This window comes from Schistocerca cancellata, chromosome 11 (assembly GCF_023864275.1).
Source record: "Schistocerca cancellata isolate TAMUIC-IGC-003103 chromosome 11, iqSchCanc2.1, whole genome shotgun sequence".
NCBI classification, from domain to species: Eukaryota; Metazoa; Arthropoda; class Insecta; order Orthoptera; family Acrididae; genus Schistocerca; species Schistocerca cancellata.
Window position 1 is genome coordinate 24,590,394 of NC_064636.1, and position 24,780 is coordinate 24,615,173.

A 24,780-nucleotide genomic window follows, 5' to 3' on the forward strand; every position below is an offset into this window, starting at 1 on the left:
GTCGGTCTGCCATCTGTCGGCAACACCAAGCAACAAGTGTGATCGGGAGTTTCTCGCATATTACTTGCCCCCATTTCGCATATGGAAGCTTCACAAGAAAATCCTACAAATAACAAACATCTCCCGCACGAAATCAACTATTTGTACATGTTTTATTAATAGGATTGCTGTAAGCTGCAATGCCTGTACACTATTTCGGGTGAAAATATTTCACATTCAGCAATGTTTGTGGTAACTCGTTGTATATATTTATCAACCGCTATGTGCTGAATTAAATGGATGCAATGCATTGATTAATAATTAGGATTAATTTTTGGCGAACACGGAGACTTGTAACCGTGTCTGAGGGTTAAATCGAAATGCGAGTGCGAGTGCGAGTGATGTGCACTATAGTACCGGGAATTGATATCTTGCACGCAAGTCACTTCCGAGACCCATCCCTGTATTTCCCTGTCACATCGCAGCATTTCGTATTGTGCGTCTGCACATTGCTGTCAGACGAACTTTCAGCTTATGAACAGTTCTTGCGTTTAACTTCCACCTTTGCTGGAAGTCAGAACTGGTGATCGAAGTGTTTCCTAATTTCCCCTTTCGGACAAATCGGAGGTTTGGTACGCTCGTTTAGTGTTGGAAACACTACCGAGTAGCCCATGTCATTTTTACTCTCCTAATTATGTCCTTGCCTGCCCATCACTATCTTCAATTTCCGTAAATGTAAACGCTCAGCCTTATCTTCCTTGAGTTTTACCTGTTTGTTGCTTGTGCGTTACCGTTGTGTTGCTGGTACGTTGCGTTCACGACGGTGGTCCAGCGGTGGAGAAGGCATGCGGAGAATCCACACCTGGCCGGCTGCACGTAGTCACAGAGTAACATATCTTTGTCTGTGACGTAGTGTAGAGGAGCGGCGCGAGAGGGCAGCAGCAGCGGGCAGAAGTGTCGCTGCCCGCGAAAGTATGGCCGTCATTGCGTACGTACGGCTTACAGCTGATTGCACTTTGTACTATTTGTAGCCACGTTGGTCGTGTACGTTGTTCGTTTAAAATAGCAAGTACTGTGTATTTTTGTCTTGAATAAGTTAAACAAAGCTGTGCTTTTAGCTGCACTTTCGAAGCCAAGAAGAGAGGGAAGCAACAAGAAGAAGAATATGGCTGATGAACATCTGCAGAACACAAAAGCAACTGCATTGTGTGGAGTAAGTGCAATTTTCACGCATTAACGTAGATTAGAAAATGTAAGATTCCCCGCCTAGTATATCACGTTCAAAGACGTGCAGTACTTGTACAGCTCGTGACGTAACTAGCTGCAGAATGTTGAGGTTAAATGCGTAACGTACATTATAGATGCTTTTACTGGTTGGAGAAAAACCAAATAATGTCACCAGTAACTGAGCCAGCAAAACAAAATCTCGTTTCAACTTGTAGCGTGCAGTTCCTAAAGCATGCTTTTCTCATTTGTTTATTTCTGTTCAGTGTAACATCACGGGAAGTGACGAATTAAAACGAAGCGAGACAAACGTAAAAGGAAAACAAATATAATGAGAACAGTATAGTTGATTTCTTAATTTCTCGTTATTTTACAGCTGTTGTGTAAGAGACTGTTGCAGTAAACGATCTCAAGTGCAAACAGAGCTTCAACATGTGTGTAAAATATTGCGGTACCGGAACACATACCAAGTAATGAACGTTACATAAGAGGAGATGTTTTTCAATTAAAAATTAAATTGCTTTCGAGCAATTCAGTAAGTGGAATGCCACAGACGAGAAGATATCGTGTGTATTACTCCAGCACGTGCCCTTTGTGTGTTGTCAGTAACAGTAATATTTCTAAACTTTTTTTTTTGTTTTGTAGATGAATATGTTTATTTCCAAATGTAATTGTAATGGTTAGTTACGAAATTTCGTCACCTTTAATACACAACAGACGTAATGAGATCAGCCAATTATAGTTTCACTGATTAATCGAATAATTATGTTCCAGAGCTATTTTAAACCAAAGGAACAAATGGATTTGTGATAGGCCTACTTAAACCAGCGCCCCCCACCAGGGTCGACAGAAGCGTCCGATCCCACGCGTCGGCCTTGACCCGTGACGTAAGGGTGTTGTGTGTGACGTCATGATGGCGCGGAGTTTGATTTGGAGTGTGGCGTGTTTGTAGATGTCGTCGTGTTGTGGTTTGTTGTGCTCTCTGGTGGTATGTTCAGGGTGTTCGTTTGTGTAATGGGCTCAGTTTGCTTTTGCTCATTATCAAGAATTGTTAGAGTGTTGGCTGTGTTTGTAGTGGAATTCGTTTCAGTGAGTTAACGATTTTGTGTGAAGGTTAATTTAATGTTGTTCGCTGTACGTCGTGTGGTAGTTTCAGTAAAATTAATTGGTTGTTGTTTTTGTTCAGGAATGTATATATCGGATAAAATTAACACTGCGCAGGTCAAGGGAAGTGTCCGATCCCAATGTCTGGCTATGTATGTTGGTAATGGTATCGGGAGATGTTTTTGAGCTATATAGGCCAAGGGAAATGTTTGATCCTAATTTATGAGATCGGAAGCTGCTGTTGAGCTGTATAGGTCAAGGGAAGTGTCCGAGTCCAGATGATATTGTGTTTAGTGGCATTTGGGGAGTTTTGTGATGTCGATTTTTTTTTTCGCCGTTTTATGTGGTTTTGTATGGGTGTGGGTGTCTAACTTTGTTTATATTTAGTTTGCCCCCACCCAAAAACACCCCATTTCCCGCGCTTCTCCCGTTAGTGTCACTAGGCTTTTCTCGAAATTGTGGGTGTTTGTTTTTCGATGTATTTTCGTCCTCATAATGTGTACGTAACGACTTTATACGTGCCATATTGGAATCTTGGTTTGTGGTTGTTTCTGCCATATTTGTGACGTCATGGGTCAAAGCCGACGGGCGGGATCGGACACTTCCGTATTGCCCTGCACCAAACTCTTTTTGTCATTGTAAACCAATACTTGTACCCAAGACCGTTGCTGAGAGGAAGATACTTTTGAAATATGCCCCTGGGAGATAGGTTGCATGCAAAAAATAGTTTTATAGCTTCAGTAACGTGCACCTTGTATTCATACTATTGTTTGCTGCCGAATCACACTGCCTGAAGTACAATAGGAATACCTACTTCGGATTTCATGGTTTAATTGACAGGATGTTAAACATTCTGACCCACCAGCCTGGTGATTGTAAACTGACCACTACAAGATACTTAAGTATTCCAGGGAAAGAAGTGAGCGTAATTACCTGGTATTTGCCGTGGAAGAAAAACTAGGTTCAGTGACTGTTTAAAGAAAAATGCCTTTATATTGCATTGTATTTTTTTAAATTTCATCCAACCCCATACAGATACCCATGAAAATGAGTGATTGTGAAACTGTAATAGCTATATAAATGCTTGTAAGACTTAAAATGAGAAGTGTGGTGTGCATTCAGTAGATAGTCGATGCATGAATAGTTCACCTCTTTGGTATCACCTTAAGCATGCAATTATTCCATAATACATTACTGTGCAGAAATATGCTAAAGACATCTGCATTATTAATTTGTGAGAATATGTGTATTTCTGGATATGTTTTAGACTTTCATTAAAATGCAGTAGTTTTGTTCAATACGAACTTAAAACTATCACGGACTTCAAATAAATTTCCCTTTCCCATTAACAATTTGTTGCACATCAGTTGTTTCAGCCTGAGCTGTGTCAATAAATATGTTTTTAATCAATATCCTACTATCTTCCTGCTCACAAGTTGCAAAATTCACTACCAAAATCAGATTAAAACACCAAATTAATGGTTCCAGTAATTTTTACCTCTCGGATTCCTCCAAGAAGTGCATTAAAATCCTCACAAATATAATGAATGGTTCAGCTTATTTGACAGATAGCTCAATAATTCATCTAAATTTCTCTTAAATCACAGAAAGTCTCGCAGACCCCCTGAGGAGTGTTATAATTAGAAGTGTATTATTCTTAGTAACAACTGACAAGCACATGCTTTTACATTGCAGTCTACAGAGAAAGTGCCTGTTTCTATATTTTTGCTTTTGTGTTAAAACTCCTTTTTCCAAGTTAGCTGTACTCCATCACTGTGCGTACATGGTGTACAGAGGGGCACAAAACACACATACGAATTTCACACACCTTCCTGACATAAAAGATCATCTACCTTTTTATTCAACATCCAAATGTTTTGACGGACCAAACATTTAACTTTTCTGGATACTATTCCGTATTTTATGGTTCTGTGCAGTTCTAATTCCTATCAAAGCTGTCTGTCTCTAATCTGACTAACCGAAAGATGGGTTGCCTTACACATCCTGCAAGATGCTCCTCTAGTATCTCTCCCTACCCACCCTATTCAGATACAGGCCATAATTAGCATATCCACATCTGCAAATTGGAGTGACAGTAACAGCACACACACGAGAGATTGATTCAATCGAAATCAGTTCACTCAGCACCCAGATTACATGGCTGACAGTTGTTTTATATCACGGCTGGTTGTGTTGCCGCAATACTTAAACATTAGAGTGTGCTGTTACTTCCTGCATTTTCTCCGGATCAGCTTCCATTCTCTGCTGTAAGTTGACAGAACTATTTAAGTGAAACAAGTCCAAAATGCATTCTAGACTCTGTTCCTTTCTTTGGCAGGAGGCGGGTTGTTGGGGTCATCTGGGTCACGGTGGACTGTTTTTTGAGGAGGGAGTCATGTGGACCAAAGATGATGGCTGGTAGGCATTGCAGTAGGTGGGTTTACAAATCAGAATCAGTGGATTTGATGATTGCTAGTTCTTTGCAGGGTATGAGTTGTGATAAGTTAGAAGAGTACTTCTCTTCTTTTTTTTTAGGGAAAGTGTTTCAGGACTGGGAATCCGAAATCAGGATGAAGGAATGTGATGTAAGACATGTGTGGGCTGGGCTGGGCTGGGATGGGATTTGGCCGCATAGGTTCGAGTGTGTGGAGCAAATGTGGGTGGGTGTCCCAGATACGTGGGGTACCTGTCTTAGGTGGGTTACTGGGATCGTTTCAGGATGGGGTGTCAGAGGATATTGACTGTGGGGTGGGACAAGATTTTGAATGCCTTTTCTAACTTTTCTTACCTTTAGCAAGTGGGTTCAGGCCAATGCAGATGTAGCCCGTGTGGTGACAACTAGGGCACAGGTTGTAGGTGTTGGTTTGTTGTAGCTGGAGTAGGTGGGGATGCTGGGAAGCTGCTTCTGGACCCAGGTGTAGTGATGGTGATGTGGAAATGGAGCAAGCAGGGTGTGTGTGTGGGAGGGGGGGGGGAGAGGGGGGAGAAGGATGGAGTCATCTGAGTAGTACGATAGGAGAGATCAGTTCAGTGTCGAACCGTGTTTTGGAATAAACAACAATAACAAATTCCACTTTTATCTCAGTTGAGCTCCCTGGCAGTATTGCAATGGCCTCCCGTCTTGTTCTCCCTTTGTGACTTCAGCAGCCTTCAGCCGGAGGTGTGAATATTGCAGTTCTGTGACACACACGTATACGGTTTTAATGCTACCTTTCACATGCTTAGCAGTACCGTACGTTACAAAGGTACTTCTCACTGTCTTTCCTTCATTCGAGTTCCACTGAAAGTCTGTACCATCATACTACTCACAAGTCTGGTTTCTGTCACTGGAAATCATTCATAGGAGATTAAATTATACTATTTGACATGGAAAAAACCAGTTTATAGATATTTTAGCATCATTTGTGTTAAGCGTGGCACATTTACCCACCCCCGGCAATTAGATGATATGTGGTATAAAATGCAAGACTTTCAAATGATAGTTTAGAAGTGCAAACATTTTCTTGCACTGGTGTCAAATACTCCATGCCCGTGCTCACAAAGATGATACTTGACAACTCTGGGTTTTGAACCACAACCTCCTAATTCGCTGTGAACAGTTGGATTCTTAATTATATGTTTGTGATTCAGATATACTAGCATGTGATATCTGTAGTTATAGGTACAATGACATACTTTTGGTTAGTATAAATAGTGATTTTAAAAGATTTCATTTTTCATCATCCATTTCATTGTATACATGATTGACGAGTTATGTGTGACGTCTCATGGAAAGACAATTTGTAGCTAGAAATATTTGTAACAACATAAACATTTCAGTGAATCATTTAAAAGTTACAGTCATAATTTACCAGTCTTCTTCCCAGGCAGGTAGAGAGACAAATTCTTGACTCTCTTGTTATATTTGTACAGGTAGGTGAGGTTTTTATACTAGTTGTAAGCGTTCTATGGTTGAGCAGGTGCAGTTTTGAGCAGCATGAGAAGAATCTAACTTAAATAATAGTGAAACGAGCATTATGTGTGTTGCTAGTTAACATGTCAATCTGTGCTGTAGGCACTTCTTTCAAGTTAAGTGAGCATAAAAGATATTTCCAATCTCTGATATGGGGAGCTTTTGGGTGTATTTTTTCTGGACTATCGGACCTAAGAGTACAGCTTAAATATACAGAGGAGTAAAAATGGGTCAGGGAGCAGACTGGCTGGTTGGACGTAATTTCAGCTATAATGGGAATGTATTGCAGGTGGGCAAGACATGGAGCCAAGGGAATTGATGCTTGATTGAACAAGGAAGGTTTCCTCGCATTCAAAGACACACGGCGAAAATATGAACATGATGACTTCCTGTGGGACTTCAATTCAGAAGCAAATACCTGTTCATAGGTTATCCAATCTACACACCTGGTCTTCAGCATTCTTCTGCAGCACCACATTTACACAACTACCATTTTCATCCTGTGTATGCTATTTGTTGTCCATGGTTAACTTCCATATCCAGTTACACTCCAGACAGATACTTTCAAGAAACGACTTTTCAGTACTCAAATTTACTCTTTTTTTCCAGAAAAGCTTTTTTTTTCTATAGTGCTGCACTGCATTTTATATCCTCTGTAGTTTGGCCATTGTCAGACACGTTGCTGCCAAAATACAAGGTGTAGAACTTTGCTTCTGCCGTTTGCTGATAGGTGGCGACAACGGTAAGTAGCAGTGTAAACAGATCGCAGACGTCAGGCAGTTAGCTTGGACCTCGGTCAACACAACCTCATTCAAACATTAGTCAATTTGTGTCTGCATCATAAAGTTGTTCTTGATTGAAAATGTCAGTCTACAAGCCTAATTCTCGTCATTTGGGAGGTGTTACTGTTTTGTTTCAATATGAAGAAAACAGCAACTGAGTCTCATCGAATGCTCTCGAGTACGTGTGGCAATGACGCTATTAGTGAAAGAATGTGTCGTGAGTGGTTTCAACACTTCAAGAATGTCTTACACCAGCATAGTGGTGAAAGAGAGTAAGTTTTTGAAGATGCAGAGTGAAGACTCACATCAATTCAAGAAGAATTGGTACGATTAGTGAGTGACATAGAAAGCCATTTCAAAACATCTCAAGGCTATGGACATGATTCAGAAAGAAGGAACTTGGGTCCCGTGTGAGCTGAAACCGAGAGACGTTGAACGGTGTTTGTGTGTTTGAGAACAGTTGCTTCAGAGGCAAAAATGGAAGGGATTTCTGCATCGCATTGTGACTGGTGTTAAAACCACGTGAAACAATTACAGGTGTTGTTATCGAATGCAATTAATGCGTTGGAGCAGAGCATTAAAAGACAAACGGCAGCAATACAGCGAGAGGCACGATAAAGTGATTTTGCAGCATGACAACACTCGACTCCACATTCCAAAAGAGGTCAAAACGTACTTGGAAATGTTAAAATGGGAAGTCCTATCCCACTTGCCGTATTCTCCAGACATTGCTGCCTCTGACTATCACCTGTTTAGATCAATGGAGCATGGCCTGGCTGATCAACACTTCCAATCTCATGAAGAAGTCACAAATTGCGTCAATTCGTGGATCGCTTCAAAAGATGAAAATTTTTTCAACGCGGGATTCGTACACTACCTGAAATATGGGAGAAAGTAGTGGCTAGTGATGGATAATACTTTGAATGATACTTGTGTAACCAATTTGTTTCATTAAGGCCTCAAATGTTGGGAAAAAAAACGGCTGAAGTGAAGTGGTACACCTTGTAGTAAAATTCGCCCAATCCTTTTAGTGTGCCGTTTCCTGGGTCGACTGAAGCGTCCGACCCCACCTGTCAGCTTTGACCCGTGACGTAAGGCTATTGTGGCATGTGACGTCACGACGGCGCGGAATTTAGTTTGTGAGAGTGGCGTGTTTAATTCCATGTGCATTACCTGCTGTAATTTGGCTACCTCCCTTTACCTTGTTTTACATTTTCCAGTGGTTTCTGTTTACTTGTATCCAGAGTCCTAGAGGACATGTTTAATGATTCAGCTAAGCTCTTCACCTCAATACTTCTGAAGCCACTATACATGACTATATTAATGCAAATGAAACAGTGTGTTTACTCTTACCAGTCACAGTTTAATTTATTTCCTCAATGTGTTTCAAATATTTAAATCTCCATTATCAGGTGGATTATTTGTAATAATATGATTTGTGTATTGTGTTAGATTTTTGGATAACCCCAGGCACTGTATGTAGGGAAACAAATCAGTATTTAGAACGCGGCTCTGTAGATATCTTTGACTAAACCCTAAACGTAAATCTAAATGTACAAACAAATCAGTTACAACAGAATACCTCTGTTTGCCACAGGCTTGTTTCTGTGTGACTATACATCACAATAAACCAACACAGTGTTAACAAAGATGATGTTTAGAAACTGATAGATACAAAGAACGTACAGCAGAAACACTATTTCAAAATACTAAGTGCGTACAGTAAAACAGACCATTATTTCTGAGTAAGCGTTAAAGCATTGTGCATATCTGCGGTTGAGTACATCAATAGATATTTTAGATTTAGTATTTAAAGTGGTACATGACTCTTTTCTTTTAAATTTACATAACTTAAACTTTGTACACATTTGCGTGTTCAGGTGTCCTGTTGAAAACATGAAATGTGATAATTATATTGCTAAAATTGGTGTAATTATACATAAATAACAATTTGATTTGGGATTCAGAGGATGAAGAGTGACAGAAGAAGAGCAAACTATTGGTTATCCCAGAGCTATCGGTTTGCTAGGCTTCCATCAGTTGCATCTTATAAAAACTAGGTTGACATTGGATCCAAACTGTTTTGTCATTTTAAGTAGATCTAACATGTACTGGGAGTATGCTAGTCAAATGTACATTTAGAAAATATTAATGGAACACAAATTACAAAATTCATGGTAAATATGAAGTGGAGCAAAACGGTTTTTTGTGTGTGTGTGTGTGTGTGTGTGTGTGTGTGTGTGTGTGTGTGTGTGTGTGTGTGTGTGTGTGTGTGTGTGTGTGTGTGTGTGAGGGGGGGGGGGGGAGAGAGAGAGAGAGAGAGAGAGAGAGAGAGAGAGAGAGAGAGAGAGAGAGAGAGAGAGAGAGCGCTTGTGCATGTGCATTGCAAATCTGATGGTGCAGGCTACTGTTACAAACAAAGATTACAGATAGTTGTATATGTTGTCAATTGGGATGTACTCTGTCTGTTTTCTTTGATATTTGTATACCTGCAGTGTTTCAAGGATGCCTAATTTTCTGCCCAATCCTGTTGCGCCTGACAAAAGATACGTTTGAGTTCACGTATCAAGATACTGGCGATCTGATATGAAATACTACCCACAAGTAGTATTGTATGGAAGAACTTATTTTATGTTTGTTTTCTGTACTGTGATTCTTTTGCAATCATTTGAGTTTTTCAGGGAGTATACTATGGAGGTGTTTTATTATTTCAATATCTTGTTTACATTTATCTTCAGAGTGTTGTAGTTGGGTTGCTGTTCCTGTTGACAACATACCAGAATGCTGCCATTTTGGGGCTGTGGGATGACAGGAGGAATTGTGGATGGCAGAGTGTTGCTGTAGATTTCCAATAAATTTCAATTTGATGTCTATTATTCATTAATCTAAGGGTCAAGTCTAATAAGTTTACTATGTCACTTACTTGGTTCTCAACTGTGATCTTTATACCTTCATGGGAGGTGCTGGACGATTAGTTAACTCATTGCTAGTGTATTGTGATGCATATGACCCAGAAAGGAGCCTGTGGCCACTAGAGGTATTACATTTTAGTTATTTCATTTATATATTTAGATTTATGTTCAGGTTTTAGCCAGTGACCTCCACACAGCCATGTTCTAAAATAGCGGATTTGTTTCTTTACACACACCCTAAAATCCTAACACAATACACACCTCGCATTAACACAAATAAATCCACCTGTTGACTGAAATATTTGTATGGACTGTAGCCTTATATGGAAGTGAAACTTGGATAATAAACAGCATAGACAAGAGGAAAATAGAAGCCGTTTAAATGTAGTGCCACAGAAGAATGTTCAAGATTAGGTGGGTAGTCTGAATCACCAATGAAGAGGTATTTGTTTTTGAACAGTGTCCCAAATGTACACTCTATCCTTTTATATTACCAATTTCAAAAAATGGCTCTGAGCACTATGGGACTTAACTTCTAAGGTCATCAGTCCCCTAGAACATAGAACTACTTAAACCTAACTAACCTAAGGACATCACACACATCCATGCCCGAGGCAGGATTCGAACCCGCGACCGTAGCGGTCGCGCGGTTCCAGACTATAGCGCCTAGAACCGCTCGGCCACCACGGCCGGCCCACCAATTTCATGTTTGTGACTAGTTTTGCCAGCTGCGACCCATGACAATGCCCCATTCCAGATCATTAATGTGGCAGATCCCAAAATTAATGGCAAAGACTGGAATATAAACAAATAAAATAAAAACAATGTAGTATGCCCAAGGCACTATACTATCATTTGCTGACCCACAAATAAAAATTCTCCAATGAAAATAATCTAGAAGATCATTATCGATAAAGAGGTATATAATCTGGGAGGATGGAAATTTATAGCACCCCCTGCCTAAATGTACAGTGACATTAACAGGAAACATCATGAGGTTAAAAGTAACAATCAATTGGGTACTGGAGGGACGTGTTGGCAGTAAAAATTTTGGAGAGAGACAAAGCCTTGAATACTGTAGGTACATTCAAATGGATGTAGGTTGCAGTAGTTATTCAAAGATGAAGAGGCTTGCACATGATGGATTAGATTGGAGATATGTACGAAATCAGTCTTGGGAGTGATGACCACAACAATATCCAAGCAGCAGTAATGTAGATAGACCACAGGCAAGAGAAGCTGCATGCTGGCTGACCCTCTTTGAATTCCAAAAAGGTGTTTGTTCTTCTTCTTTCCATTTCTCATCATCAGTGAAGAGTCCAACTGCAGCCTTTGGGTCCACCAGATTTGTATACGTCTATTCTGCCGGAAAATTTCAACAACTGTTACATTCTTTCAAATAACAAACCTTATACAAAAGTCACAAATGCACAGAGCCACAGAGAAAGGAACAGTGACTAGAATGTGTTTTGGACTTGTCTCACTTAAATAGTTCTGTCAACTTAGAGCAGAGAATGGAAGCTGATCTGGAGAAAATACAGGAAGTAACAGCACACTCTAATGTTTAAGTATTGCAGCAACACAACCAGCCGTGATATAAAACAACTGTCAGCCGTGTGATCTGGGTGCTGAGTGAACTGATTTCGATTGAATCAATATCTCGTGTGTATGCTGTTACTGTCACTCCAATTTGCAGATGTGGATATACTAATTGTGGCCTGCATCTGAATAGGGTGTGTAGGGAGAGATACTAGAGGAGCATCTTGCAGGATGTGTAAGGCAATCCATCTTTTGCTCCGATTGATGGGGGTGCACCCAGGGATCTCAGTGGGGGAAGTATGTGGAAGCTAAGACCCAATCCTGTCATGCAGATACAAAAAGCCCTTTGAATTCGCCGCAATTCTGGCCCTGTATTCGTCATTTGCATCTTTTCCAAAGACACCTCAACCGTAGATCACCACCATCAGAACGCGGCGTTCATCTATTACTGTGAACACGAAGTAGAGCCTTCCTGGTTCCTGAGACCACCATTGCCACAAATTCCTGATCTACAATGATCATTTAACTCCCACCTGCAAAAACCATCCTGCCTATACCTACTGCAAAGCTAGCCACCTGTACCAGCACTTCCAATCCTTAGTTCCCACCCTTTTGCAACACCTGCAAGCAATCCAATTCCACCTATGCCTATGTATGCAGCCAAACCTGCTCCCACCAAATCTGACCTGACTGTCACACTCTGCCCTATTGACACACCACTCCATCCAATTTGCTACTTCCTACTTTTACTGCCAAAGGAGCATCCACATACCCTTCTTGAGGTCACATTCTCAGTTTCTTATGTATTTCATTTATATGTCACTGCTACATATTCGCAATCCCACGTCCAGTTCCTCTTTTCCCGAGTAAGCATCCTCGCCTAATAAATTACCACTTAACTCAGCAATTACAGGCAAAAGAGGAGTATCTTTTCTTGAAAACACCTTTTCTGATAATAATGATAGGACATCACACAAATTGGATGACTAAATTTTTACTCTGTTATGTTTGTTAGAAAGGAACTTTTGGACTTAATTTTAAGCCTGTTGAAAGCCTAAACAGTTTTTCACAAGCTTTTTGTACTTAATACGATTGCTGTCCACTAAGTACATTACGTTTTGGAATTAAAAATAAATAAAGTACTGGAAATTTTTTTTATTATATGCAGATGAAAACCACACTTAAATACTACTTTTCTACATAGTTGCCATTTAAATTAAGGCACTTATCGTAGCGATGGACGAGCTTGGAAATTCCTTTGTCGTAAAATTCGGCCGCCTGCGCCTTCAACCACGTGGTTACCTCTTCTTGAAGCTGTGCGTCGTCATCAAAACACTGCGTAGCCAACCACTTCCTCATTGCTGGGAATAAGTGGAAGTCGCTCGGTGCCAGGTCGGGACTCTACGGCGGATGAGGAAACAACTCCCACTTAAAAGATTCGAGAACTTCACGAGTGGCATTTGCCGTGTGGGCCCGGGCGTTGTCGTGAATCGGCAAGATCTTTGAGCCCAACTTTCCCCTGCGCTTGTTTTGTATTGCTCTTCTGAGGTTTTGCAGAGTTTGGCGATACCTTTGAGAGTTTATTGTAGTGCCTCTTTCCAGGAAATCCACAAAAATCACACCTTTTCTGTCCCGAAAGACAGTCGCCATGTGGTCGAAGGCGCAGGCGGCCGAGTTTTACGATGAAGGAATTTCCAAGCTCGTCCATCGCTACGGTAAGTGCTTTAATTTAAATGGCAACTATGTAGAAAAGTAGTATTTAAGTGTGGCTTTCATCTGTATATAATAAAAAAAAATTTCCAATACTTTATTTATTTTTAATTCCAAAACGTAATGTACTTTGTGGATAGCCTTCGTATAGTAAAGCTTATTAGTCATAATGTTTGTACATACAGCATTCTCATTTATTTCCTGTTACACTTGCCAATGTAACGGTAGTCGCATTAAAGTAACAACAGTTCGTTGCTGCTGGTTACAGAGATGACAGCTTAACTTTATGCATTAAGTCTGGGTACTGACGTTGCTAATGTAGAGCACATTTCTCTACATGTAGGGGATTAGTTTTAAGCTCTACATTAAACACCAATCAGTTCAAACCTTCTCATGTGCAGCAGTAATGAGAATGTGGCTGCACAAAGGGTAAGAGTAACACATCCCTCTACGAGTGAAGTGCCAACTAACAAATTAATTGAGCTGCCTTCAAAACCTGCACTGCAAGCCAGAGCTGAGGTGCGTGTACACACAGTTCATACAGCTGTGTTTTGTTTCGCTTGTGCCAGTGTTCGATTTGTGCTTTTACCAGTGGGGGGGATGTCTTAGGGGGTTAGTATAATTATATATGTTACTAGCTTGGATGGTGGCGTTACCTATCGTTAACCAGTTATTTATAAACAGATGTTAATGTCGAAACTCACTATTCACGCATAAGCACTATCAGAAAAGCATCCCTTGTTATATCTTTAAAAGTACATTATAGGTACAGCTTATTTACAGAATCATCTACATACAGGTATACAAGGGGAATTCAAAAAGTAAAGGCACATTTGTGAAAAGCTGTACTTATTCTGATGATAGAAAACAGAAACATGCGTTATTTTTCTACATAACCTCCCTGGACTTCAATGCAGTTTTCCCGATGTTTTATGAGTTTTTTTATTTCATCAGAAAATACATTTATCGGTTGCATCTGTAACCAATTTTGCACCGCAGCAATGGCGTCTTAATCACTTTCAAATCTTCTTCCCCGTAGTGCTTCCGTTAAGGGTTCAAACATGAGAAAATCACTTGGAGCCAGGTCTGGACTGTATGGTGGATGTTGCAGCACCTCAAATCTCAACTCCTTTATTGCGTCAGCTGTCTGTTTGGAAGAATGTGGATGAGCGATATCTTGCTTCAGGATGACACCTTTTCACAGTTTTCCACGATGTTTGGATCTGATTGCAGGTTTTAGTTTCGTACTCAACACATCCACCATGCAATACAGACCTGGCTCTAAAGCCTCGTTTACACTGGGGCGATGTCTGGCAACATTGTAGCATGCTACGGAAATGTGGCATGCGTCGTCTTGTCATTTAGTTGTAAATGTTTTGAAATGCTTACCTACTACATAACACTTTTTCAAAATTAATAAGCAAACATATTAATAGTAAGACTGTATTAAAAACTTTCAGTGTTAGGCTCTACAAATTTAAATTATGTGTGAAGTTTTACTCCAGTGCGTGGGAAATAAACATCCCAGGTTGGGATGCATAAACTAAAACCAGAGGAGGGGATGGTCTGATGCAGAGGTGGCAGGGGGGGGGGGGGATCCCCCCATCCCCCCCTGCAAATCACACACTGACTTGTCCACTTCTAAAATCTGCTTCCCATAGAGTTACTCAGATCTACAAATAACATAGCATTTTTGAACACCAATGTAGCATATAGCACTTCACCATGCACTACTACAAGAAAGTATAACCTAATGAAGCTGTACCCATAAATGTATGCCATATCACAGTGTCTTCAGACAGGCCACGTATATTACGATTTGGTAGTACAGAGGCATTGTTGTTGTTGTTATCGTTGTCTGCAGTCCAAAGACTGGTTTGATGCAACTCTCCATGCTACTCTATCCTGCACAAACCTCTTCATCTCAGAGTAACTACTGCAACCTACATCCTTCCGAGTGTGCTTAGTGTGTTCATCTCTTGGTCTCCCACTACGATTTCTACCCTCCACGCTTTGCTCCAGTTCTAAATTGGAGATTGGTTGATGCCTCAGAACGTTCCTACCGACTTACCTCTTCTTCTAGTCAATTGTTCCACACATTCCCTTCTCCTCAATTGTATTCAGTCCCTCCTCATTAGTTACGTCATCTACCCATCTAATCTTCACCATTCTTTTGCAGCACCACATTCCAAAAGCTTCAGTTCTCTTCTTGTGTAAACTTTTATCATCTGTGTTTCACTTCCGCACATGGCTACATTCCATACAAATACTCTCAGAAAATATTTCCTGACACTTAAATCTATACTCAATTTTAACAAATTTCTATTCTTCACAGTTGCTTTCCTTGTCATTGCCTGTCTACATTTTATATCTTCTCTACTTTGATCATCAATTATTTTGCTGCCCGAATAGAAAAACACCTCTACTACTTTAATTGTCTGATTTCCTCAGCTGATTCACTCCGTATTACCTGATTTAATTCGACTACATTCCATTATCCTCATTATCCTTTTGTTGATGCTCATCATCCAAGACACTGTTGATACTGTTCAGCTGCTTTTCCAGCTCCTTTGCTGTCTCAGATAGAATTACAGTGCCATCAGTAGCATTGTAAAACTCCCAGGAATTTAAAATCGAAGAAATATTCCCAGAGAATATTGCCAGCAATATTCCCAAAATTCATAAATTCCTGAGAATTTATGGTTAATTAGCAAGATAGCTCAAAAAACTGTCATTAGGTAAAAGCAGTAATAATATGGTTAAATCTTATATGGATCTGGACTTAACCTCCTTGTTAGAAATAAACAAATTTTTTGGTTTTCAATGTTTTGAATATCAAAGAATTAGCCCTAGAACTGAGAATCATAGACATTTATGACTCTTACATTTCCTAGAACTGCTGATATCTAAATAATCAACCTTTAGGAAAACAGAGTTTATAGTATTGATGTGCCATCTAGTGAATAACTAATAATACTAAAATACACAGGGGGGTTTGTTTATTGTTTGTTAAGTTTTCTGTTGTGATAAAGGCATTTTAAGCTATAAAGTTTATTTCAAAATTGCAAATTTTGTAAACATTAGTAACTGAAAATGACATTTTGGGGAAAGAATTATGCGAATAAACAGTCCGAGAATTATGATTTACTTGAAAATGCAAGTAATTTTATTGACATAGAACATGGTGAAATATTAATTAACAATTCTAAAAGTGAAAGTGTTTGCGATATTTAGGAAAATAATTTTAGAAATCATAATTCATCAAAGGAAATGAGGAGTCTTTGCATTCTGAAAGCGAAACCCCTCTAGACATTCATTTGGAAAAATTGATACATACTACAGATAGCGGCTGGCTGAGAATTACGCATCCAGAGAAATATTTTGTAAGTTAAGGTTTCATTCAGAGAAATGTGGGGTTTCAACTTGGCTAAAAATAGTAGGCCTAGCGAATATTTTAAATTATTTTTTCCACCAGACTTAAAGTAAATGATGTTTTGGATGAAATTTGCAAGGAAATTAATACATGGAATGGTAAATCTTGGTTTAAAAGGTATGAATTCACGTAGATAACCTCGTTTTAAGGTTCCTTAACTGTTAATAAGTGTTAAAACATTCAAAATTTTCACAAATTCCCAGATTTTGGGACTCTTCCCAGGCCAAAGAAATATTTCCAGCAATATTCCCATTTTATAAGTTCCCTCCCACTGGGAATATACCCAGCCCACATCACTAGCCTTCAGCAAACCTTTTTAATTGCTAATCTAAATTTTTCTTTTGTTTCTGTTACTGCTTGCTCAATATACAGATTGAATAACATTGGGGATAGGCTACAACACTGTCTCACTGCCTTCTCCATCACTCCTGCCCTTTCGTGCTCCTCGGATCGTTATAACTGCCATCTGGTTTCTGTAAAAATTGTAAATAACCTTTCACTCCCTGTATTTTATGGCTGCCACCTTGAGAATTTGAAAGAGCTTGTTCCAATCAACATTGTCAAAAGCTCTCTATGCCTATAAATGCTAGAAGTATAGTTGCCTATAAATGCTAGAAGTGTAGGTTGGTCTTTCCTTAACTTAGGTTCTAAGATAAATAGTAGGATCAGTATAGGTTACATGTTCCTACATTTCTACAGAAACCAAACTGATATCCTGAGGTCATCTTCTACCAGTTTTTCCATTCGTCTGTTTGGCAACAGTGACTTATTAAACGCATAATTCGGTAATTTCCACCCCTGTCACCAACTGCTTTCTGTGGAACTGGAATTATTATATTATTCTTGAAGTCTGAGGGTATTTCACTTGTGTCATACATCTTGCTCACCAGATGATAGAGTTTTGTCATGGCTGGCTCACCCAAGGGTATCAGTAATTCCAATGGAATGTTGCATACACTCAGGGCCTCGTTTCAACTTTAGTGTTTCAGTGCACTGTCGAATTCTTCATGCAGTATCGTATCTCCCATCTCTTCTTCATCCATGTCCTCTTCCATTTCATAATACTGCCATCGAGCACATTGCCATTGTGTGGAACCTCTATATACTCCTTCCAACTTCGTGCTTTCCCTTCTTTGCTTAGGGCTGGTTTTTCATCTGAGCTCTTCATATTCATACAGGTGGTTCTCTTTTCTCCAAAGGTCCTTTACTTTTTCTTTAGGTGGAACCTATCTTTCCCCTAGTGATTTAAGCTTCTACATCCTTACATATGTCCTCGAGTCATACACAGTTAGCCATTTTGCACTTCCTGTTGATCTCAATTTTGAGATGTTTGTATTCCTTTTTGCGTGCTTCATTTCCTGCATTTTTATATTTTCTCCTTTCATCAATTAAATTCAATCTCTCTCTTGTTACCCAAGGATTTCTACTAGATCTCGTCTTTTTACCTACTAGATCCTCTGCTCCCTTCACTATTTCATCTCTTCTACTGTATTCATTTCCCCTGTTCGTGTCAATTGTTTTCTAATGCTCTCTCTGAAACTCTGTACAATGTCTGGTTCTTTCAGTTTATCTGGGTCCCATCTCCTTAAATTCCTACCTTTTTGCAGTTTCTTCAGTTTTAATCTATAGTCCATAACCAATAAATTGTGGTCAGAGTCCACATCTGCCCCTGGAAATATCATACAATTTAAAACCCGGTTCCGAAATCTGTTTTACCATTATATAATCAATCTGAAATCTTTTGGTGTCTCCAGATTTTCCACATATACAACCTTCTTTCATGATTCTTAAATATCCGTATTCCCCTACTACTTTACATCTCTTCCCTTGCCAACTACCAAATTCCAGTTCCCAATGAGTATTAAATTTTAGTCCCCATTAACTAGCTGAATAATTTCTTTTATTTCATCATACAGTTGGCATATAAACGTATACTATGTGGTAGCTGTTCACTGTGCTGTTCAACGTAGCTTATCTGCATTCCCAATTTTTATTCATTATTAAATCTACTCCTGCATTACCCCTACCTGATTTTGTGTTTATAACCCTGTATTCACTTGACCAGAAGTCCAGTTTGTCCTGCCACTGACCCAATTAATTATCACTATATCTAATGTTAACCTATCCATATCCCTTTTTAAATTTTTTAGTCTACCTGCCCAATTAAGGGATCTGACATTGAACGCTCCAATCTGTAAACCCCAGTTTTCTTTCTCCTGATAATGACATCCTCCTGAGTAGTTCCTGAATGGAGATCGAAATGAGGGAATATTATACCTAAGCAATATTTTACCCAAGAGGATGCCATCATTTAACCGTACAGTAAAGCTACATGTCCTCAGGAAAACTTACGGCCTGTAGTTTCCTCTTGCTTTCAGTCGTTTGCAGTGTGAGCACAGCAAGGCCGTTTTGGTTAAAAGCCCAGAGCACTGAAAAGGCTGCTGCCCCTCTTCAGGAACCACATGTTTGTCTGGCCTCTCAACAGACACCCCTCCGTTGCGGTTGCACCTACAGTACAGTTACCTGTATCGCTGAGGCACGCAAGCCTCCCCACCAATGGCAAGGTCCATGGTTCATGGTGGGGGAGGGGCAGTAGAGAGCTACATAATTACAATCACTGACAGTAGTCATTTAAAACAGAGCCAAGTGTCATGTGAAAGCACACACATTCACTTTTCTCAGGAAGTAATAAGGGTTTAGTTCATTTCCAAGATAGAAATCAAATTTGATTTAAATAGTGTGCACACATGTAACATACACAGAATTTATTGATGTACTACAGCAATCTTGCTCTATAATTGTTTTCACAAACTGTTGCCATATATTTTATGAAAGTGCCCACATTCCCATAATATTTTATTTCAGGCTATCTGCAAGTAGTTGTGCTGCATGAAAATAGCCATCTTCAGTCTCCTTAGATTTTTTTGGTGTGGAAGATCTGGGTATAGTACATCCTCCTGATTCCACATTGTTTTTGGCGGTGGTAGCTGTTCCATTGTTCAGTCTGATGCGCACATAAACTCCATGCCATTTCCTTCTGTAGGCTCTCCAGCACTATTTCACTATTGGTGGAAGCTGCTACAGCATCACTTTCATGTCATGAGCTGCTATCTTTCTGAAATGTACAAAACAAGGATTTAGACATGGAAGGAGGAGATAACTTAACGTCTTGTCAAAAACAAGGTAATTAGAGATAGACCACAAGCTCAGATTAGCGAAGGTTGGTGAAGGAAATACGGACATGCACTTTGAAAGGAACCATCCTGGCATTTAATTGAAGTGATTCAGGTCAATGACAGAATACCTAAATGAGGGTGCCTCAACATATGTTTGTATTACTGTCTTTCGGAATACGATTCCATTTTGCTATCCACTGCTCCACCTCGTCTAGTATGATTTAGAATTAGTAGCCTGTTTGGTGTTCTGGGTAGTGTAGACAAAAATTAATTACTTGGTATCTGCATGTCAATAAATACCCACAGAAAGTTCTGATATCTGTGGCTCTATAACTGCAGCAGTAGTACTAGCAGATGCAAAAAATTGCATTTCTGTAAATTATATTTAGCTTGTAGTATCCAAACAGCAATGAACTAAGATATGGCGAAGTTAATTTGAATCGAGTAATCTGTACATGCCTGATGCTGGAAATTATTAAAATCTTTGCTCAAACATACTGCTATCACTTAAAGGTTGTTTCACTTATTAAGTCACAAAGTGAACTATGAAAATGTGAAAACTTATCTGAGAAATACAGATAATGTGGCAGAAGAAGTGAAGAGGCATATGAAGTTTCCACTTTGACACAATAAGTGCTGATTCACATAGCAAAGTTGGATGAGATTTCTGGATGAAGTACTGTTGCCCTCCTCACTATTTTTATGTAATGACACTTCCATCTTGAATGAAGATCACAAAATATCTCATGTATGTGTTACATACAAGCCTGCTGTATAAACACACTCACTAATGGCAGGGGATCAGAATGCATATCGACTATATACTACACGCAGAACACTTATTTCCAAAAGCTGCAAGGAATCCACAACCTGAATAGTACAAATATAACTGAAGAATACCTGCATGCTATTAATGCACAACTAATGCAAGGCCAAAAACTGTTTTAGTAAGTTAAACGTAGAAACTTATAAACTGGAATTACGATCAATAGCTGTTAATGAAGTTGCCATGCTATTTAGCTATAAGTATTGCTCTTTTTAAAATTCAAGGTCTGATGTTAGCATACAGCCAGCGCAAACAGCTGAAAATGATTAGCACCTAATTGCGCAAGTGCGTATTTGGAGACTGCTGTAGGATATACTATCAAGAACTGTACACGGGTTGTTCGTAATGCAACAGGTGAATGCCAAATCCTCGCAGAATCTGTTCCACCTACACGTCTCATACTATCTTCCCATTTGTGAAACTTTGCCGATTTATTCGGTAGCATAATTGAGGGTTTAAAACACACCTGTTTGTCCTTCCACGAGGAAGCCATTTTGCTAGGAAGTCCAAAGTTGGCAGCTTCGTAAGTTGAGATGCACTTCACTTGTGTTTGCCGCCATCTGCAGTTCAGGATTGGCTGAAACCACATCACGTTTCATTAGCACCCCTTGTGGATCCCAAGTCTTACATGGGAAGTTTGTATTTCGAAGTTTTAGATAGAATAATACCTCAGTGCTGTGCTTCTGGCTTTTCGTTTCGAGGCAAAAAGGGAGGAAAACTGTACAGAATTCCTTATGAAGGGAGAGATGGAACAAGAAGGTGAATATGACTGATGAAAATCAGCAGAGCCAACTGGCAGCCCACGAGGAACTCTAGTCTGTGTACGTAAAGCACAGTTTTTATTCATTAGTGCAAATCATCTCAAGGTTTAAGATTTCCTGTATAACAAACTTGCTGTACCTTGACTCCACGATCAGATTTGGTGCATCATTGTACGCAGTTAGCCTCAAACTTGTCAACTTTGTTTTTAAAAGGTACGTCATTTGCAAGCCTATTTTTTGGGACAAACCGTAGTGAAATCTACATATTTACAGTAAATCTGTAATGTACCGACTGCTATAAAGGCGTATTTTTTGTTGCATGAAAGATGTAATAAGTAAACGTTGTTTCTCATTTTGTAGTTAGTGTGTAGGCCCAACTGTTGAAGCTGGAAATTGCAGTTTTTGCATGGTTTAGTGTATGTTACTGCGTACTCCAAAAAATATGCCATTATGGCTATCTGTACTTCAATGCTACATTTTCTGTAAGTTTTGTGAAAATAATTGACGTGTTAAGGACGTGCTTCTTTAAAGTACCTATTACTTGCATTTAGTTGTGTAGGCTAACCGTTTCGACAACAATTGAAATAAATGACAAGAATAGCATAGTTGAATTGCAACTTGAGTCATAACCGTACAGTATAGTACAGTATATTATTCTTTTAATACAGCTTCTTGTGTACTCAGCAGTCTCAGATACAAATACTAGGTAGGCCTACAACATGTGCATCATACAATATTTGTTGACACACAGGAAACCTAAATCTAATGAAAATTAAACTTGAATGAAGATACATTACCTAAAAGATGATAGTTATCTCATATAAAATGAAATTTTTCAATTAGTTTGCATTCAGAAGCTGAGAGATTGATACATGTTAAAATGTTTGTCTATAGCTACTGTACCTAATTCATAGGCACTGAGCTTCATGTACTGTATGTAGTTACAAGTAGCATGTGCTCTGTTCTATTTATATCACAGATTTACATATGTTATATTACAAAATATAGTTATCATGTACAGTTTTGAAATTTTTACATTGCTTAAATAACAAAGTTGGTAATTAAATTGGCTGATGGTACTGTTTCTGTTTACCAGAATCACTTCACTCCAGACCAGTTTCAAACAAATTGAGCTGGTGGAGTGATAAAACTTAAACCAGATGCTGTGCCAACCAGTTTTGGTGATCGTAAGCTACCAGAGGGATGTAAAGCTCCTGCTGAGAGGAAACCTGTCGGCCTACTAGAGAAACGAACTGAGGATACCGGTAACTGGAAAATAACGTTCACAGCTTCAAAAGCTTTTTACATACGTAAAGCTGTCACTTGCTGCTGAATTATGACGCTCTGAAATTCTTGTGTGACAGCTAACAGATGACATTTGTTGTTTTGATCAGTAGGACGCACAGAATTCCCCTTTACAGCATTATGCTTGCAAACAGTATGCTCACTTCTATCATAGAAGTTGTTGTAGGAAATCCTTTGTCAAGTACAATAAGCATATACTTTTTAAAGGTTGTTGTAAATACGTAGCTTAGAGTTTATTCTTTTGAAGTTATATTTCATACTATCATTTTAACTCTCAGTTGTGTACAGAAGTAGACTCAAACATTTCATTTATAACAGCTGCATATTTTTCAAACTGGCATATCCAGGGTCTGTTGAGGTTGAGAATAAAATACTTTGTCACAAATTAATTTAGCAAACAGGACCACATCTCTTACATACACACTCCACTTCTATTGCTATCTGGTGAAATAAACAGTGATGTCTTTTCTCGTACCTTTCAGCTATATTGTTTCTACTGCTAGTCATTGGATACTGTATATACGGTATTCTAATTTACAGTTAAACATTATGCCTAAGCGAGAAAATCAGTGCTTTGATTTGTTACCACAGCTGTTTAAATTTTACGTCAAAGTGTATGGCTTTTCCTTACCATTTATGTTTTTTGAACACTGTATACAGAGCTTTGCATTTGTTGCCAGTACGTGGCACAACAGGTACTATGATGTGTAACGTTGTGGTTAGGTTTGTTCCTGATTAAATAATCTTTTATTGTAAATAATATTCACTTGCACTTAACTATAATCCACATTAAAACCCACATCAGAAGTACCCCTGGCTTCACAGCTCTTATAATTTTAAGTATTCAGGCCTCACATGCTCTGTTATTATTGAACTGTTGTATAGTGAAGGTCTGTTGAATTCCATTGATGTCAGATTTCTGTGTTGCTAAGCAAACAGCTAAGGATTTTTGTAAACACTGTGGTAGTGTTTGTTGGGAAATAAATATAATTGGTCACCTATAATTTCACTTCATATATGGGATTACTTTCCCATTTCATAGTATCACTCATATTGTTGTAGATTTGCCTCTGTCCCTTGAAACTAAGATTTTGGCATCTTACGAATCTTTAAATCACATACCGCAGCCTACTAAGAAACAATTTCTGCCCGCTTGACAACATATTATAGTATTAAATGCTTTTTATTTTTGACGATTGTAATATTGCAAATTTGTGTTCCAGAGGTTGGAGAGCCTTCAAATGTGACCAATGACATCAGTCCTGCAGAGAACTTGGACACTACAGAAGATGATGTCCCCACCCTGAAGAACCTAGTACAACAGCTTCAGGCTGGAATTGAAGCTTTAGAGGGAAAACTCAACCCCTCTCAGAAAGAGAAATGAGAGTGTGTTTAGAAAAAGACAACCTCCTTGCCAGTCTGCATGGTTTATTTGGTGCAAATCGGTTTGCAGTATTAACAAAGGGGACATGTAGAGGTAGCAAATGGTCAGTGGAAACACTGCAGAAGGGGCTAAAAATTAGACTAGCTTGTGGTGGTATGGGGAACAAAGCCCTGCTGTAAAATAAATTTCCATTTCCTTCAGACAGAACCCTGAGATTTTCGCTACAGAATGTAAAATTTAGACCTGGTGTGCTGAGGGAGCTCGAGTTTTTTATTTATTTATTACCTTTTTTTGCATATAGTCACCAACTGGTGTCTTTTGCAATCGTCAATCATTTTTATACAATTTTTATACAAAAACAGTAGGAATTTGCAATTCACATGTACAAGAAGCCACTTACGGGTGATGCATGTGGCATTATATAGTACAGTACTTCATAATGCAACATACAGTTGTTACATAGTATAGGTATTTGAGTTTACAGCATGTTGTTACAAAAATAATATATATATATAATAGAAGGAAACATTCCACGAAGGAAAAATATACTTAAAAACAAAGATGATGTGACTTACCAAATGAAACTGCTGGCAGGTCGACAGACACACAAACGAACACAAACATACACACAAAATTCAAGCTTTCGCAACAAACTCTTGCCTCATCAGGAACGAGGGAAGGAGAGGGAAAGAC

The 24,780-nt window shown here is 39.1% G+C and overlaps 1 long non-coding RNA gene across 1 annotated transcript; it reads left to right on the forward strand.

Annotated features, from left to right (window-relative positions):
• The first annotated feature begins 1,161 nt into the window (after positions 1-1,161).
• Positions 1,162-24,058, forward strand: LOC126108137 (uncharacterized). Its single transcript, XR_007523513.1, has 4 exons — positions 1,162-1,192; positions 1,978-2,090; positions 22,495-22,663; positions 23,927-24,058. It is a non-coding gene; the product is annotated as an uncharacterized LOC126108137 (long non-coding RNA).
• The last annotated feature ends 722 nt before the right edge of the window (positions 24,059-24,780 follow it).